Source organism: Propithecus coquereli, unplaced genomic scaffold (genome assembly GCF_000956105.1).
Source record: "Propithecus coquereli isolate 6110/MARCELLA unplaced genomic scaffold, Pcoq_1.0 Scaffold672, whole genome shotgun sequence".
Taxonomy (NCBI): domain Eukaryota; kingdom Metazoa; phylum Chordata; class Mammalia; order Primates; family Indriidae; genus Propithecus; species Propithecus coquereli.
In genome coordinates this window covers 716,980-733,331 of record NW_012152752.1, presented here as the reverse complement: position 1 = coordinate 733,331, position 16,352 = coordinate 716,980, and positions in this window count along the sequence as shown.

Here is a 16,352-nt window from a genome sequence, read left to right as displayed (position 1 = left end):
CCTGTGCAGGCAGGACGGTGGCCCTGGGCTGAGGGTCTCTGCCCCCCATGGGGAAGGGGAGACCCCTGAGCCAGCTGGGCCTTACTCTGAGTCCAGGGCTCCTTGGCAAATGTAGCCCCGTTGATGAAGCACATCCCATGTGCTGGGGAGTGGGGCAGAGGGATGGCTGGGGAGGCGCCCGCCCCCCGGGGCAACCCCAGTGTGGGTGAGGGGCTGGGTGGAGCGAGGGCCGGGTTCAGACCTCATGGGCTGGAGGGGCACCTGGCACAGGGGAGCAGCGGCCCGGATAGGGCGGCCAGGGCTGCTCGGGTCACTGCCCACCGCTGACCTGTCCCTCTTGGTAGGAAAAGGCAAAGACCTCCGCCTGCCTGCCCTGCCGACCCAGGGCCCGTGGCCAGGTGGCAGCAGTCGCCACGGGGACCTCCCCAGGGCCAGGTGCTGCCCCAGACAGGTGACTTCCCGTCTGGGCTCAGCCTCCTCTGCCAACTTGCCAGGAACCTGGGGAAAGCCCCGTGGGCGTTCCGTGGTCTGTCCCCAGCGTGGGCAGATGCTGTTACGCGACCCCTGGTGGCGGCTGGGCAGTTCCCGGGGTAACTGTGCGGGGCTGCGGCAGGCCTGGGCCCCTGGAGACCCCTACACCCGCGTCTGCCCCAGATGCTGAGGCTTCCTGGTGAGAGACCCGAGACCCCTTCACTGCTCTGAGCTGCAGAGGCCGGGCCTGGCCTTCACCACAGACGGGCTGGCGGCCACCAGGGGGCAGCAACACCCCGTCGGCCTCCCGGGTGGCAGGTGCTGGTTCCAGATTCTGGGCTCCTGGAGCTCATGACCCCGTGCATGGAGTGCGTTTGGGGCCACACCGCCGCCACCCAGGGAAAACACGAGGGCTCCCTCCGATGCTCATCCTCGGTGAGGGACCCTGAGCTGGACCCAGGACATCGGGAAAAAGCAGTGCTTATTTATTTTGGAAATAAATGTGGGGCACAGCAAGGCCACCAGGAGTGACAGTGGCAGGGGCATCTGGGGACACAGGTCGAGGTCTGGGGTCCCTGACTCTTGTGTCCTTGTCAGGTCTCAGGTCTGCAGAAACCTCAGTTTGCTCATCTCCGGAATGCGGGCGATGACGCTCGGCCGCGACAACCCCGGGGCTGCTGTGACGTGACCGGGCGTGCCCCCTGTGTGTGCGTCGTTCACTGTGGGGCACACGGGGCCCAGGGTAACCGAGCCTCCCCCAAGACACCCGGGGCGGGACAGAGCTGTCCCAGGCCCCAAGGCATCCTCAGGGTCTTCCCTGTCACAGGGGCTGGGAGGCAGCTGGGCCTTGACCAGGGGGCCAGGAGCGAGGCCAGCAGGGCAAGGGTCCAGTCCAGGGAGCCCTTGGCCCAGGGCCACCCCCCAGGAGCCCCAAGCCCCCCCGCACGTATGGCGAGCAGGGCCCCGGGTCTCGGGGGCTGTCGCGAGGCCTGGGCAGAGGCACAGACAGGCCAAGGCTGCAGACACACCCTTTATTCGGAGTCCGCGGAGGCCCGCTGAGGCTCACCTACGCCCCGTCCACACACCCGCCCGGTGGAGTTGCCGCGTCCCCGCCCCAGGGCGTCCAGCACAGGCTGTGACCTTGAACCACACAGCTGTGCCCGCCCGCCCTGTTTAACATAAAGCGATGGTCCTTCTCCAGGCTGGAAGGAGCGGGGGTCCAGCCCAGGCCTCCCCACACACCGCACCCCCCAGGCGCTGTCCCGCTCCCTCTGCCAGGGCAATCTGGACAACGCGCAGCCTTGGTAACACATAAGAAATCCCTTGTCCCCAGAAGCCCCTCCTCCCACGCGAAGACAGGCGCGCTGCCCCCAGCTGACGCCCCACCTGCCCTCAGGGCGGCCTGTTCGCTGGCCCTGGCTCTGGGCGTGAATAGGGGAAACAAAGTCCTTGCTAAGGGAGAAGCCAGGCGCCGGGTAGCCCGGGCCCTGTCCTCTGGTTCCAGGACCTGGCACAGTGGCTGCCAGGGCTGTCATCGGGTTTCCCGTGGGCAGGGGCTGCTCTGTGCGCTGCTCCTGAGTACTGGCGGTGGTCTCTCTGGCATGTCGCCTTGAGCGTGGCGTGGGACTCATCGCGCTTGGTGCAGGGAAGGGGCAGGAAGACCCCACAGAGACGGCTACGGGAGTTTGGGGAGCTGGTGCGGCCTGGGGTGGGAGGCCAGGGGTGCCCACCTTGCCCAGCCCAGGGGACAGACACCCTTGCCACCACCCCTGCCAGGCCGGAGTGATGCCCACCAGGGATGTTGCCTGTCTGTCCCCAGAAAGGATGGAGCTGGCTGGTGGAGGGACAGCAGAAAGGATGGAGCTGGCTGGTGGAGGGACAGCAGAAAGGTGCCGAGGAGTGACCCCGCTCTTCACTCTGGGGGCCCAGCCTTACCGGCGCCTGGGGCTGGAGCGGGTGGGCCAGAGCCGCACGGCAGGGAGGCTGCAGCAGTGCGTGGTGAAGGCATTTTTATCCGGGAAGGGCGGTGGGACCCAGGGTTAGCCCACGCCCTCCCACGCGCCTCAGCCAATCGGTGGCTGGGGCTGGAGGAGGTGTGGTCCCCGCCACATCCCCATCCCCCCCTCCCTATGCCGGGCCTGGGTAAGGAAGTGCCCCGCCCCAGCAGGTGCGGGTGTGGGTGGAAGAGGCGGGAACAGTGGGGAGCTGGCTGGGAGTCCCTCCCTCCAACCCCCACAGGGCAGCCCCCAGAGTCCAGCCACCTGCCTGGGGTGGGAGGAGAGAAGCAGCCATCCCTGGGGTCCCCAGCGTCCAGAGAGTCTCCTTCCCTGTCCCCAGCTTTCTACCTGCAAGGCACAGGACAAACACGCCCGCTGGCCACCTGACCTGTCCTCAGGGGCCGCACTTGGTCCCCTGCTCTGGGCCCCTCCAGCTCCTCACACTGACTGGTCGTCCCACCTCGCTGAGCCCGGGCCATACTCGGGGTGGGGACAGTGGCCGCGACGGCCACGGGTGTGCAAGCAACATGGCACAGAAACCCCAGGGAAGAGGTGCGGACCCCCCGCTGCTCTGGGAGACCCCACCCCCCACACTTGCTGAGGACCTGGGCTCCCGCCGCCCCCTCGCTCCCTCATATCTTAAGGTCAGTGCGGTATCTGGGCAGCCTCCCACCCCAGCTCCCCAAGACCTTTTCTAAACAGCCACCCTTGGCGTCTCCTCTCCCAGCGCAGGATGGGGTGGGGCCCCCCCACACCTCAGACGGGGAAACTGAGGACAGGATGGAGACGCTGCCCAGCTCTGCACGCACCCGTCCCTCTCCTGTCCCTGTGAGAGGCAGGGTGGGCTGCCAGGGGGTGGGGGTGGAAGGGAAGAGGGGGAGAGGCCGGGCTTGGGGCCAGGAAGGCTGCCAGCCCGCGGGACTCGCAGCCAGCGTGTGCGGCAGAGAGGAGGGGGCTGGGGTAGCCTGACGGTGGAAGCTGCCAGGCTCAGCAGCGGAGTGTTCAGGATCTTCCCAAGACGTCCTTTACCCAGACACCAGGATGAGTGATGGGCCCAGGAACCGTGCCAGCCTCAGGCACAAGGAGCGGGGTGGGTGGCTGGCTTGGGTGGCCACAGAAGACTGCTCCCAAGCACCCAGCCCCGGAGACCTCCCGCGCCCCCCGATGGCCAGCAGGGAGGCCCCTCCCCACTGACGGGAGTCCTGCTTGGGGGTGGCCAGGTAGGCTGTGGCTGCGCGGCCGCCCCGCCCGCCTGGAGGCCCTGAATGGCTGGGAGCCTTTTGTGGGAGAGCAGCTGGCGGGCCTTTATGTGGGGCTGTGGGAAAGTCCCCGGGCCAGCCTCTCACAGCCTCTCAAAAGCCGGGATTATCTCTGGGTCTGCAGGACACCCTCTCAAGGACGACCCCCCAGCTAGGCTGGGGGCAGGGGCGCCTCCACAGAGGTCCTGTCCGCCAAGCTCTGGCTCCAGAAGTCCCTGGGCCAGGCAGGGTCCCCTGAGCGGACAGCCCCGCAGACGCCTCCTCCTTGCCGGCCCGTCCAGCTGCCCAGACGCACGTGTGCCCCGGGCAGGCGTCGGGGAGCCCAGCCACCTCCCGTGCGGGCCTCTGTCCCTCTGGAGTGCGGTCGGCAGAGGGCCTACTGGGGTGCCCCTGCCACGTGGCCATCCATGCCCACAGCTGGGCAGACCCACGGCAGGCCCAGGACTGGGGGCCTGGAGGGAACTGCACACTTGCTTAGCACCTACTGCATACAGGCTGAGCAGGATGTGCACCCCCTCCCTGAACTTGCTCAGCGTCCTGAAAGGGGGCGGGACCCCCCCAGGCCTCGACTACACGGGCAGGGGTCCCGGGAAACTGAGTGACGTGGGTGAGGGGAAGCGCAGGCCTGGCAGCGCCCGGGCGCCTCTGCCTTGGCCCTGTGGTCACGCCCAGCGTGTGCCGGGCGGGCACTGCCAGCCCCATTTCACAGGTGAAGAAACAGCCCCAGAGTCCAGCTGCTACCTGGCAGCTCCTGGCTTTGAACCTGAGCCCACGGCCCTGCACAGGAGGCCGTGCTGTGGGCAGCGGGCAGCAGGGGTCCCGCGTCACTCCCAGGGACGCACCAGCCCCGTGTGCAGGGGACACCCAGGAGGCTGTGGGAGCGGGAGGCGCTGGACGGGACAGATGTGCGCCTTCCAGCGCGGTTGCTGGAGAGCTGCTGCCGCTTCCTGGGGCCTCCAAGGCAGCCTGGGGGGAGCCCCCCACCGCCCGCTGGGCCGACTGCTCCCCAGATGGCCTCTGGGGCCCAGAGCTCAGCACACAAAGCCCAGGCGGCCCCGTGGCGAATGAGTTTGTTGCCGCGCACGCGCCTTTTGTGCAGGATGAATGTCCGTGGCGGGGGCCGGGGTGTGGGAACCCACCCAGAGCGGGCTCCCGCCCAAATTCCCCTGGGCAGGGGCAGAGCTGCCGGCGGCTGCCTGGAAGGAGCCCGGAGCCAAGCGCCGGCGAGTGGCCCTCAGGCAGCCCACAGCCCCGGGGCCCCCCAGGTGGCCCTGGCCTGAGGGGGCTCCAGCACAGAGACCTGGGCTTCCCCCTTCCCCACCCCACACACGAGATGAGACGCAGGCCCCAGGGAGGGCTGCCAGGAGCTGCCCTCACCCTCCTCCGAGGGGGGCTCTGGGGCAGGACGGGGGGTGCTGGGGGGCAGCGAGCCCTGGAGACTTCCCGGAGGAGCAGGACATTCCAGAATCTGCCCTGGGCACAGTGAAGGCGAGAGGTGGTCACGTGCCAGGAGCCAGTCTTCCCCCCGGGGAGGCCAGGACCTGTCTTAGTCCTGGGGGAAGAGGCTCAAGATGAGTCCCCACCAGACTTAGGAGCAACCAGAGTGGGCGGGGAGGGTCCTGGCACGCCCCGGCCAGTGGCTGTGGGGGAAACCAGGCCAGGGGTGCCCTGGGGCCCAGGTGGGGACCCCCTCGCTGATCCTGCTGAGCCTCCCTGAGGAGGCTTCCCGGAGGGGAAGACCCCTGCCCGTGAAGGCTGCCCCGGACTGGCCGGTCCTGTGGGGGTGGTGGGGGAGGTGGGAGCCCAGAGCGAGTGTCAGTGAAGGGTGGACGTCCCGTCAGAGTTGGGCGGGGTCCTGGGGGCCCTGGAGGAGGAGGGAGAGCGGGTCACCGGGAGCGTGGCGCCTGAGCCCGGGCTAGTCGGTGCCCCACGCCTGGGTGGCAGAGGCTCATAGCCCGAGGTCCCCCCACTCCGCCAGACCACTCCCGCAGAGCTGGGCAACAGGTGGGGCAGGGTGGGGGACAGTCCCACAAGGCCAGGGCCACGGGCGAGGTGCACGCATTGCAGGCCAGAAGGGCACGAGAAGGGACTTCCGAGGTCCCAGAGCTGCAAGGGCCCCTCGGCCCCCACCCAGGGGGGTAATTGACTCACCAGCCCCAGCGTGGCCCAGGAGCCCAGCCTCTCGGGCCGCGACCCCTTCAGGGCTCCCACTCGGCCCCTCCCAGAAGGTGTGGTCACCCCCCATGTCTGCTTTGGGAGCCCGCAGTGACCGGCTGGGCTCAGGGTGCTCCTTAAAGATCAGGCAGCCCCCCATCCTCCCCACCCCACCAAAAATCAGATGGTGGAAAGAAACGCAACGTTCTCTGGGATCTCCACCGGGCTTCATGGTGCCAGCCCGCAGGGAGGTGCCGCCGCGCCCGGTGCAAACCCGCCCAGACACAGGTCGCACGGTGGCTCGGTGCTGCTGGTGGGGCCAACGTGGTATGCACAGGGCACACACGAACTATTGTAGGCCACGTGCCCGTCGCACCTGCCCACTGCGGTTGGCGGTAGAGCAGCCTCCTCCACAATAAGGGACACGCCCGCTTCGTGTCAGTACGATCTTCTCTATGGAGGCTGAAATTGGAATTTCATCTTTTCCACACATCACAAAATATCCTTCTTCTTCTGTGTGTCTGTTTTAGCCATTTAAAGACGTAAAGACCAAGCAGGGCAGGGTGGCGCACTCCCGTAGTCCCAGCGACACGGAGACCAAGGCGGGAGGATCGTTTGAGCCCAGGAGTTCAAGGCCAGCCTGGGCAACATAGCAAGACCCCGTCTCAAAAACAAAATTAAAAACCATTCTGGGAGGGGCAAAAAATCAGTGAGGAGCCTGACACTCACCCCATTCTCAGCGCTTTACATATGTGAATGCGTCTGAGCCTTCGAAACCTAGCGAGGGGCCGGTCATTGCCCCACTTTACAGACCAGGAAACTGAGGCACAGGTGGGGTTAAGCACCCTGCCTGAGGTCACGCAGCTCGGGAGACACCTGGGAGGGTCAGCTAGGAGTCCTCCCCAGCCCCACCACGCACCCCTGGCCTCCAGGAACCAGGGATGGCGGGGCCAGGGGCCAGCAGTCAGCCTCCCTGTCTCGCCTCCAGCTCCCGCCTGCGGCTGCGCGGGCTGTGGGTTCGCGCTGGCCTGCGGTTCCCACACTGCGCACCACGGCAAGGGAAGCGTGCCTGGCCCCCTCGTGGCATTAGTGCCGGGGTCTGACTCTGAATGAAGGAGGGCTGCGGCGGGGGGTGCGGGGGGGCAACTCCCAAAAGACCATCTGGCTCCGCGTTATAATAGAGCAATAAAGGGCTTGTCTGCCTCTCAGAGGTTGGGAACGAGCTGCTCTCTGACACCGCAGGGTTTTAACCAGCTTGAGACGGCGACCCAGGCCTGCCCCCAGGCACACAGGGGGTGGGGACGGGGCGGGGCATGTGGCCACGTGGGGCCCGTGAGACCGAGGGCCTCAGGCTTTCCCACCGCCCACCTCTGCCGGGGGTAGGGCCAACACCGCAGCCCGCCTTTACATGGGGGAAACTGAGGCTGGGAGGCTGGAGTGGAGCCTGGGATCTGTGCCCATGCCGCCCTGGGGTCTGGGGCCCAGCCCCTTGGATAACATGGGCCTGGGCTGGTCTGCAAAGGCTGGGGTCCCCATGGGCCGGGGACTTGGAAGGGCTGCAGCCCATGGGGGCCGTAGGAGCCCCTCTCGGCTTCGGGGACACCCCCCCATCCCCACAGTCGCCCGAGTGCCCTGAGCCAATGGTGCACCCTGGGCAGGGGCGTGGGAGGCTGTCGCTGGGCCTAGGGGCCCCGCCCCGCCGGAGGAGCCAAAGGGCTGCAGTCTGGAGGACCCTGGCACCATCCCTGAGGCCCCAGCAAGCACCTTTCCCCACGTGGTGCGGGGTTGGGGCTGAGGTCACCCGAGTAAGAGGAGAGGAGCCCTGGCACGGAGCACCCACGGGCCAGGACGGTCCTGGCCATTCTCACGGCGGCCTGGAGAGGCAGGATCACCGCCCCTTCTCTGCCCGCGACTGCAATGCAAGGCTGCGCAGCCTCCAAGAGCAGTTTCTGCAGGAGAAGGGTCTGAGCTCCCCCGAATCACAGACCTGAGTCGTCAGGTGTGAGACCTGCGGCCACCGCAGTGGGCCAGGTCTCAGCCAAGGTGGATCTTGGAAACGGCACCTCCGTGGCCCCTGCCCAGCCCACCCACGGGGCTGTCACACAAGACCTAACACCCCTCCCCGCCCAGACGCCCGCGGGTCCCCTGCCTCGGGCCAGGTTGGTGTGAGCGCAGGAGCTGGACGGACGCCTGGCCCCTGACTTGGGGCCCCTGGCCAGGTGCAGCGTGCAGTGCAGGGACTGTGACACCTGTTTGGGCCACAGGCCATATCTCAGGTGAGGATCAGACCGCCCTGGTCCTTGAGCCCCCTCTGCAGAGGCTCCGGCTGGGCTGGGGCAGCTGGGTAGGGTAGAGCAGGCACTTTCCTCTCCTCAGCAATGCCCAGCTGCTTCCCGGCCACCCTCAGGACTTGTGCCACCTCCAGCAATCTGCAGCTAGTTCCCCTGAGACCAAGGCGGGCCCTGGCAGGGAAAGCCCATTGTACAAACGGGAAAACGGCTCAGAAAGGAACAGGGTGTGTTCGACGGTCTCTGGGTGAGAAAGGCGAGGGCAGAGCCCAGCCTGGGCCCAGAGCCCACCCTGCCGACCCACCTAGGGCCCACCCCGGGGCCTCCCCACAGTGAACACATCGGGAGGGAGCTCATGGAGGCTCTGCTCCCTAGGGCACCACGGAAGTGCCACAGATTGTGGGCGGGGCTGTCTGTGTCTACATAGGTGGGCAACATGGGGGGTCTGACCCAAGTGACAGAGCCGTCCCACAGAAGCAAGCACGGAGCGAGGCTGCTGTCATACGCATTGTCTGTGGCCTTCAGGGATGCCCTTGCAGATTGCAGGCAGGTCTAGAAGGTACCCACTTCACAGGAGGGGAAGTGGAGGCCGCATCGAGATGATTTCAACAAGTGTCTCTGTTGCCAAACTGGAGAACTCAGAGCTCGGGGGGCTGCTGCAGAACAGAAGCCAAGGGGCTGGCACAGCAGGAGCCCCTGCCCATCCCCTCTGGAGCCTCAGTCTCCTCATCTGTACAGTGGGCCTGATGGTAATAGTCCCCAGTCACAGAGCTGCTCTGCAGATGCAAACCCCGCTCCTGGGGCTCTGCGTGGGAGGGGCTCAGGAGCCACCAGCGTTACCTTAGCACAGTGTGAACAAGGGTGCCTGTCCAGCCTCCGCCTTGGCACATAGGGTGGTCCCCAGCCCACCCTCTGACAGGGGAGTCACTCCAAGTCAGGGGTGCAGAGATAGGCACCCAGCAGCACCCAGGCAGGGGCGCGGCAACAGGGCTGAGAAGCTGGCTGTGGAGCCCGCAGGGAGAGGGCTGGGGGTGGCCTCCATCACGGGGCAGCAGGCTGGGGAGCAGCAGGCTCTGGACCCGGCCCTGCTGCTGGCCCCTGCCCACCTTAGCTCGGGCCGTGGGTTTCCCGCTCTGAGAAAGCACCCTGCCCGCCACGGGACCCCACTCGCCAAGCCCCGTCTTGGGTCTGAGCAGCACAGCCTGCGGGAGCCGGCATCACCCTGGGGAGAGGGGCTGACCCTGAGCACAGAGGGCTACGCCCCCAAGCTGCGGGCTAACCAGCAGTGGCCCCAGGCAGAGGCCACGGCCAGGCAAGGCGAGGGCAGGGGCCTGGAGCCCAGGGCCAGGTTTCTCCGCCCCCAGCACCTCAGCCTCCTCACCTGCAAAACAGGGAAAACTCCGGCCTCTGAGGGACGCTGGGGCCTGGATGAGCCACAGTGTCAGGCTGCGCAGCGGCCGCACCACACGGTGCCAGGCGAGGGGGCCACCGTCAGGACCTCCCCACACTCGCCCCAGGGCCCCCAATCACCTGCTCCAGGAAGGGGAACAGAACGGTGCCATGACTCCAGCATTTGGGGAGCTGGCAGCAGCAGGGGAGAGAGTGACGGACCCAAGTCAGGATGCTTGAGCACGGGCACATGCGGGCACACACGGGCACACATGCAGGGGCACACGTAGGCACACATGCACAGACACACACACACACACGGGCACACATGGGAGCCTCCTTCCAGCCAGACTTGGAGACTTGGGTCCCAGCTTCGGCCACTGCAGTCCCTCCAATCCAAGCCTATGTCCCCGCATTCCCTCTGCCTGGAAGGCGCTTCCCAGAATCCCTGTCCTGAACAGGCTGACTCCCTCCGAGGACCTCCGGCCACATGGAAGGCCCTCTTCCCCTTCCTCTTCCCTGCAGCGTGGGGAGCCTCAGGCGCTCCCCAAGATGCCCAAGTCCTGCAGCCCCAGAAGGAGCCTCACTGTGTGGGAGGTGTCTGCATGTGCGTGTGTGTGTGCATGTGTGCGTGTGTGCATGTGTGTGCGTGTGGAAGCCCTTTTAAAAATTACTCAACTAGTAAACGCTCATTCAAGAAAAAACAGGTAAGAAAAACTAGCCAAATCCACACCCCAGCTGTGTGTCTGGGGGGTGCCCTCCACCACTCTCCCCAGCGTCAGGTGGGCGTCCCGGCGGCTGCTTTGCCTGTCCGTCCTCACCGCAGCTCCCTGGTGGGCCCAATCCACGTCCCCAAAGTTATCTCCTACATGTAAGGGTCTCCCCAGTCCCACTTAAGCCCCGCCCCGCTCAGCGCAGGGTACCCCGGTGTCAAAGCTGCCGGAGAAACACCCCATCTCTGCACTCGGATCTTTGGTCTGGTTCTCAAAGTAGGGGTACAGGGAGCCGAGGCCAAGGGGCCACAACCGCCCAGGAGAGGGGCTGGGGGTGGATGGGGCCAGGGCCTCCCCCTGCCCCCACAGAGCACCCCCAAGCCGGCGTGGGGCCAAGCAGCCGGCAGTTCCCACACTCCATGCTCCTGGCCGCCTTCCCGGCGACAGAGGGCAGCGCGTGCCTAGCTGGCCGCCTTCGCGCTACAGCCACCCTTTGTCCTGGCGTCCTCCGAGCGGGCCACCCGCCATCTGGAGGGCGGAGGGTGCGCGCCTGGGGAGGGGGAGGCCACGTCATCCCTCTGCCACCCCCCCTTGCTAGAGGTGCAGGCCCCTCCCCAGGTCAGCATCTCCCAGGACGCTGTTCGCTGTGCCCGGCCCTCCCCGCCCCCAGCGCAGGAGGAGGAAGAGTCAGGCTGCCGGTCCAGCCCGGCTCCTGCGTGGCTCAGCACAGAGAGGTAGAGTGCTAGGGAGCGCCCACTTCCCAGCTCCGTAGCCACATCTACACTGGTAACTGCACCCAAAGTGCATAACAAACACCCAAAAGTGTTGATTCACCTTGTCAGCTGACCCAGGATACATAGGACCTTGGGCAAGTCACTTAACCTCTGTGCCCCGGGGTCCCTGGGCTGTAAAGTGAGCACAGGGACACTGCCCTGCTTGACCATTGTAAGAAGTCGCCACCTGACGTTCTGTGCCTGGTGCTTAGCAGATGCTCAATAACTGGGGACCCTCCTCCCCTCCCCCACTGTAGCTCTGGCCTGGACCCCTGGGGAGAGACCCGGATCCCACCCAGCCTCCGGGCAGACTCAGCAGCGGCGAGATGCCCGCCCGCTCCGGGCAGCCAGACGTCCTCCAGGACCCAGGTGTCCCTGGCTGGGGTGGAGACTCAGCCGCACCTGCCCAGCAGCAGATGCTCAAAAGCCGGGGCGCTTCCCTGCAGCAGGTGGACTGGCTGCTGATGGAGGGGTGTCCTGGGGCCCCAGGGCAGAGCCGTGTTTGGAGGGGCCACAGTGAAGGCCACGGAGCAGAACTGCAGGGGGTGCAAGTCACGGTCTGTGCGGTGGCCCTGGACATGTGGGACATTGTCCCCACAGTCTGGACCCATCTCCCTGCAGCCGCCTCCTGGAGGCAGAGCTTTCTGCAAACGCCAAGCTGAGTTTCCGCCGAGCGGCCCCCCAGCAATGGCCTCTGGGGTCCAAGGAGGCAAAAGCAGACTGTCCCTGTCCCTCTTTCCCAGGAGACCAGCCTGGCTCCTGACCTTCCCCAACCTGCCTGCTCCCCATGTCCCATGCTGGAACCCCTTTGGAGACCAGGAACACAAGGCAGGGGTGCACTACACAACCCCACTGCCTGAATCTATGGGAGGTGGGCGGATCCGAGGAGGCAGGGTGGGTGGGCAGCGGCCGCTGCAGAGGGGTCCTGCCTGGGGGACCCTGGGAGGTCCTTAGCAGCCGCACTCGCTTGGGAAGGGTAGAGTAGGAGGGAGCTCGTGGCTCTTCTCAGAACAGAAGTCCTACTTTTTGTTTTTCCCAATTGTGGCGAAATACACGTAACATGAAACTCACCACCTTAACCATCCGTAAGCGCACGATTCGGTGGTACCGCGCGCACCCACGCTGTTGCGTGGCCTTCGCCAGCGCCATCTCCAGAACTCTCACTTCCAGCCGCAGCTCCGTCCCCAGGAAACGCACTCCCCTCCCGCCGCAGGCCCTGGCACCACCATTCTGCCTTCTGTCTATGATCTGACAACTTCGGGGACCTCCTATGGGTAGGATCCCACAGTGTTTGCCCTTCTGTGACTGGCTTATGTCACCGAGCGTCACGTCCTCGAGACTCAGCCATGCCGTCGTGTGTGTCGGAATCTCCTTTTTGAAGGCTGAATGATACTCCGTTGCACGGACGTCGTGTTTACCCTTCACCTGTCGCTGGAAGCTCCCGCACTGCAGCTACCGGGAATGACGCCACCGTGACACAGCTGTGCGAGTTCTCCCTTCCAGTCCCTGCTCACCGCTTTGGTAGACCCAGCAGCGGAAAGGCTGGATTATATGGTGACTCTATGTTTAATTTTTTGAGGACCTGCCAAGCTGTTTTCCACAGCAGCTGCTGCTTGACATCCCACCAAGAAGAAGTCCTCCTCTGGCAGCCGGGAGCAAGAGCCCCCCAAGCCTCCCTGACACCCCACGGCCCCTTCCCCTCCCAAAGAGCTCTCTGCTTCGCGGCAGCCTGGGAGGGGAGCGGCACGGGGTGTGGGTTATTTAGAAGTGGGTTTTGGTCCTAGACTTCTGGATTTTCACACCCTCATTCCCAGCTAGTGGCTCCCATGCCTAGAGCTCCATGTCTACAGCAAAGTGCCTCACTGTCTGGCCGGGGGGAGCCTCCAGAGCTGCAGACACCCCATCCCCACCCTACCCCAGCCCCTCAGACTCGCTGAGCGCTCCCGGGAGGGGGCTCTGGGAGGTGTAGGTGGGACGTGCTTCGCCTTCCTCACAGCCCAGCTGGGGGAAGGACCCCCCACCCCACGCTGAGCCGCTGGGGCAGCCGAGGAGGAGGATCCCACCTCCCCCCACCCCACATTCCGCTGCTGCGCAAAGCCTGCCAGCCTGGAGGGGGGCCTCGGGCCTCCCCACCGCCCCTCCCCAGCCCTTCACCTCGGATGGTGTGAGCCGGGAGCCCAGCGAGTTTCCCACACTTTGGCCCCATTCACAGTGTTAAACGGCCCACAAAGGACAGGCGTGTGCCTCGGAGGCCCCGGCGCTGCCATCTGGCCCGCACTTGGGGAGGGAACGAGCCTTTCATCCGGCCGGGACTCAACACCATTCATTTCATATTTCCCACAACTGAAAATTGGATCAAAGCCGCTCCATCCGTCCAGGGCGGGGGGAAGAGGAGGAGGAGGGAGGAGGCGGCCCCCGCGGCCCACCCACCACCCTCACCTCCGGGCAGGCCACTGTCCTGGCCCACTGCGGGTGGGCCGGCCGATGGGATGGGTGGGGGCTGGACCACATCTCCCGGTGGCACGTGTCTCATTTGGGCCGAGGAGCTGGCTCGGGGAAGGGACCAGGATGGGCCACAAGTCCAGCCAACTGCCCCCTCCAAAGCCTGGGAGAGCAGAGCCTGGCCTGGGTGCCTCCCCCCATCTGGGCACAGCCCTGGGTCCCTGCGGCCTGCAGTTGGGCCGTCAGGACATGAGTGGGCTCAGACCTGTTTGCAGCTGGTTGGGGGTGGCCAGGGCCAGCCTGGGCTCTGCTCACTGCAGCTCTTGGCCGGCAGGGCGTAAGGTGACTGAGTCGTGCTGCCCTTACCTCAGCCCACCCCCAGGGAGTCCACAGCCAGGGAAGGGACACATGCGAATGTGACACTGCTCAGCGTGAACCCCACTTTGGCTGCAAAATGGCTCCACTGAGCACTGCCGGCCGCCTGCAGCCACCCCCACAGTGCCAGCTGCTGCCAGTGCCCGGGCTTGGAAGCCGGGGCAAGAGCTCGTGGCCTGGCACTCCTGCTGGGTGCCCTCTGCCCCTTTGCATCAAACAAGGGCCGGAGCAGCCTTGGAGGGTCCCATCTTCTCAGGCCGCAGCAGCCCCAGCCCTGAACGTCACTGCCTCCCTCCGTGGCCTGAGGCTGAATCCCCTCCAAGGGAGGTGTTGTAGGGGGTGCAAGTACCGGAGAGTGAACAGGGCCTCCCTTCCCTCCCCCTCCAAACCCCTCCTGGAGTTTCTACCCAGGAGCCCCCCAGCCTATGCCATCCCAACGGTGGCCAGCTGTCCAGTGGGAGGGCCACCCTGTGCTGGCATCCAGTGGAGCCTTCCCCTCTTGCCCTGGCACTGTCCTGTCTGCTTCCTGGTCACCCACCCTTGGGTGACCAATGGCTCCTTGTGCTGAGGGACTCCTGGAGCCAGGCCCACCGAACAGCCCACTCAAAGCTGTGGGCCACTGCCAAGACGCCGGGGCTGGGCTCCTGATTAGACCCTTGTTAAGGTCCACCCACATTCAGACGTTGCTGCCATCTGCGCAGGGAACCCGGCTCCTGGATTTAAACTCTGGCTACAGTGTCCCGATGCCAGCCCCTGGCTCCCAGGGCGGAGGCCCTTCCGCTTGGACCTGGCTGGGCCCCAACCTGTGCCTGGGAGGCAGCCCAGGCCCCACCCCCTCCCTTAGTCTCTGATACAGAGAATCAGAGGAACTATAATCCCTCCAGGTGGGGGGGTGGGGTCTCCCAAGGGACCCTATCATAGGGGCCCAGGGTGACACTGGTTGCCCCAAAGCAGCTGCTGGCCCTCTCAGCTCAGCTGGCCAGGTGCCGCGGTATTAGCTCATCCCGTGGGCCCCTAGGGGCCTGTCTGAGCTGGCACCGCACCCATGTGGGCTCCAGGCCTGCCGGCTCTGAGCCTCATGTCTGCCCTCTGGCACCCACTCCCTGCCCCGGGTAGAACGCAGAGGAAAGCAAGCCCTACGGGCACCCCCAGGCCGAGCAGAGGGGTGACATGCAGCTGCGGCTCCCCATAAGTCATGTATGAACAGTGACCACACCAAGCACGCCGGGAGCTGCAGGCCCTGCTGAGCTGCAAGGACGGCGGCTGGATTTCTGGCCGGATGCGGACGGGGAGAGGCCCCCGAGGGGCACCTGCTGGTTCGTGGAGCAGCCCAGATGCTACTGCCCCGTGAACTGCTTGCGGGAGGGTAGGGCGCAGGGGCTTGGGCTCTGCCTAGGCGCCACACTAAATGCTGAACATTTCATGTCCCCTGGCCCCCTGAAGCTGTCCAAAGTCCAGCCATTTTCTTTTTTTTTTTGAGACAAAGTCTCACTGTGTTGCCCGGGATAGAGTGCCGTGGCGTCAGCCTAGCTCACAGCAACCTCAAACTCCTGGGCTCAAGCGATCCTCCTGCCTCAGCCTCCCAAGTAGCTGGGACTACAGGCATGCGTCACCGTGCTCGGCTAATTTTTTCTATATATTTTTAGTTGTCCGGTTAATTTCTTTCTATTTTTAGTAGAGACGGGGTCTCGCTCTTGCTCAGGCTGGTCTCGAACTCCTGAGCTCAAGCAATCCGCCCGCCTCGGCCTCCCAGAGAGCTAGGATTACAGGCGTGAGCCACCGCGCCTGGCCTTTTTCTAGCTCTGGAGAGGTCACGAGTCCCAGGTGACAGGGTGGGGACCTGTAACAGGCCAGCAGGGCTGATGCTAAGAGCCTGGGTCCTTCTTCCACGCCCCAGCTGTGGCCAGGGTGACAAGTGCCGTTTAGGAGAGCTGGTCCCCCTGGCGCCCCTCCAGGGGTGGCGGGCAGCAGGTCCCTGTCAGCGAGGGCGCCCATCCCCCTGGAAGCCCCTGCACTTGTTGGTGCTGCAGCTTCCCCATCCGCGCGCGCGGCCAGCAGTGGGGCGTCGCGGGGGAGGCCCGCTCCTTCCTGCCCCCGCCCGCCGCAGCCTGGGAAAAGGCAGCATATTGAGGCGCGGGGCTCCCGGCGTCAGGCCCCGGGATGCTAATGAGGGCGAGCGCGTTCCCACAGCCCGGACATTGTGCCGCGCGGCCCACCTGCTCCTCGGGGAGCCCCATTGTGCCCGCGCCGATTCACAGGCAATTTAGCGTGCGCTAATGGGCCGGCGCCTTTGTGCGGCCCGCGCGGCCATTGGCCGCCGAGTGTGGGAACGGCCGCGGCGCCCGGGCCCCAGGCGCCAGGCCGCCGCCCGCGCCTATAAAGGCCGCCGCGCGGGGCCGGGGTCCGCGCAGCCCGGGACGCGCCTGCCCGCCCGCCGCGCAGGCATGGCCCCCAGCACCGTGGCCGTGGAGCTGCTCAGCCCCAAAGAGAA